Source organism: Phalaenopsis equestris, unplaced genomic scaffold, assembly GCF_001263595.1.
Source record: "Phalaenopsis equestris unplaced genomic scaffold, ASM126359v1 Scaffold000046, whole genome shotgun sequence".
Lineage (NCBI taxonomy): Eukaryota > Viridiplantae > Streptophyta > Magnoliopsida > Asparagales > Orchidaceae > Phalaenopsis > Phalaenopsis equestris.
Genome location: NW_018164488.1, coordinates 331630 through 333584, shown reverse-complemented (window position 1 = coordinate 333584; position 1955 = coordinate 331630).

Genomic DNA, 1955 nt, shown 5'->3' with positions numbered 1-1955 from the left:
TGTGTCCAAGCAATTTGTGATATAAGCAATTTGTGATATGGATAATAATTTGGTTCATCCTTCTTGTCAACCTCTTCAAGTTTCTTTGGATCTGGTAGTCTGAACTTAGGTTTCTTCATCAAACTTCTGAACATCTTGGATATTGCTGCATCTTTGAAGAAATACACCACTTTCTGTCGCTCTGGCAAAGATATTTTCTTATTCTATATTCGAGATGATCCTCCTTAAGGCGGTCGCTGGTTGGACTGGCTATTCTGTTTCTAAGCATGCTGTGATGAAGATTGAGGATTTTTTGCATATATCTGTATGTGTTGTTTCCCTTTATCGACAGTCGCTATTGTTCCTTACTTCATTTCAAATACTCTGGTTGCCTTGAATTTCTTGTGAGAATCCACATGTTTGATTTCTTCTTGAAGACTGCTGGCTTTACTGAGTAGCTTCTCAAAGGATTTAGTGGTGAGTCCCTTAAGCATGAAAGCTACTGGCTCATGAATGCTTTTAAGTAAAATCTCAATTGCATGATGTTCCTATAGCTAAGGTTCACACTTCATGCTAAGGTTTCTCCACCTCAAGATGTAATCCACCAAAGTTTCGTTGGGCTTTTGCTTTTCTATCATGAGCTCTCCTATAGAAACATGGTGTTGTGCTCCAAGAAAATTTTTCACAAATAATTGTTCCAACTAGGCGAATTTCTTAACTGATCCATTGGGCAATACCAATCGAAAGCAATCCCTGACAGGCTACAGACAAACTGTTGGAAGAGTAAATCCTCTTTACTTCTTATGCTCCCACAATTGGCTCGAAAATATGTTATGTGTTGTCTGAGATTTTCAGTCCCATCAAATATCTTAATGTTTAGTGACACAAAACCCTTAGGGAAGGATACATCATCAAATTCTTCTGGGTAAGGTCTACCCTTTAAAACCAATGCACCACTCTTAGATTGGGTTAAAGCCTCCCTAACTTGCTCAACCATTTGCTTAAATTCCTTCTCTGGCATGGCGCTCGATGGAGAATCCTTCTTTGGTTGCTCATATCGGTTTGTTCAGGAAACTTCTCTTCTTTCATCTATAATATGTATAATTTCTGGTTGATTAACATCTGTAGAGGCTAACTGTGAGGGTTGATATTGTCCTTAAATTGTGGCTATAACAGTAATGGCTGCGGCCATCTCTTCTATCCTTTTTTTCAATTGGCTGACTTGCTTATCCCTTAGGATGATAGCCTTACGCAGCTCATCTACGACGTTCTCTTCGACGAGAGGTTGAGCCTCACGCACAGATGTATCACTTCCGGGTTTGGTGAAGATAACATGGGCATCCATGAAATCTTCTTTGAGGTAATTATTATAGTCAAAATCTTCATCATCGTCAATGAAGAGTTTATGTTCCCGAGCCAACTCGGAAATATCGACTCTGAGCTTTTCAACTTTTCCATCAATTATTGATTCTTACATTGTCTTATGATCTGAAAAACCCTGCTGGACTTTCTGCTCTTGTTCCTCTATCTCACTGGCAATTACTGTGAAAATGTCAGATACTTCATACCCTAGCTTCATTCCATGCTTTTGCCCTACAGGCTTATCGGATCGTATTTATTGGTCCAACGGCCTTGGGTACCCACACCTTTTTCTTTGATGGTGATGTCTTGAGACGAAATGTCTCAGCAAAAACATTAGTATATCGAAGAGAAGTATGCTCCCCATGGTGGTATGCTCCCCATGGTGCAGATAATTTCTTCATTTTTGACTACAGTAGCGGGCAATTTCTTCATCTTTTCCTCTAAGACTTTAGGAATATCTTTGAGGTAGGTGATTGGTAGAATTCATGGACCCAGTCATGACTTAACTGGTCGACAACCTACAGGTCTAGTAACGGTAGAATTGGTAGTGACAATAGCGGTATCAACTCTGCTCCCCAAAAGGAACCAGGCGGGAATGCGGGCGGGCAAAGTTT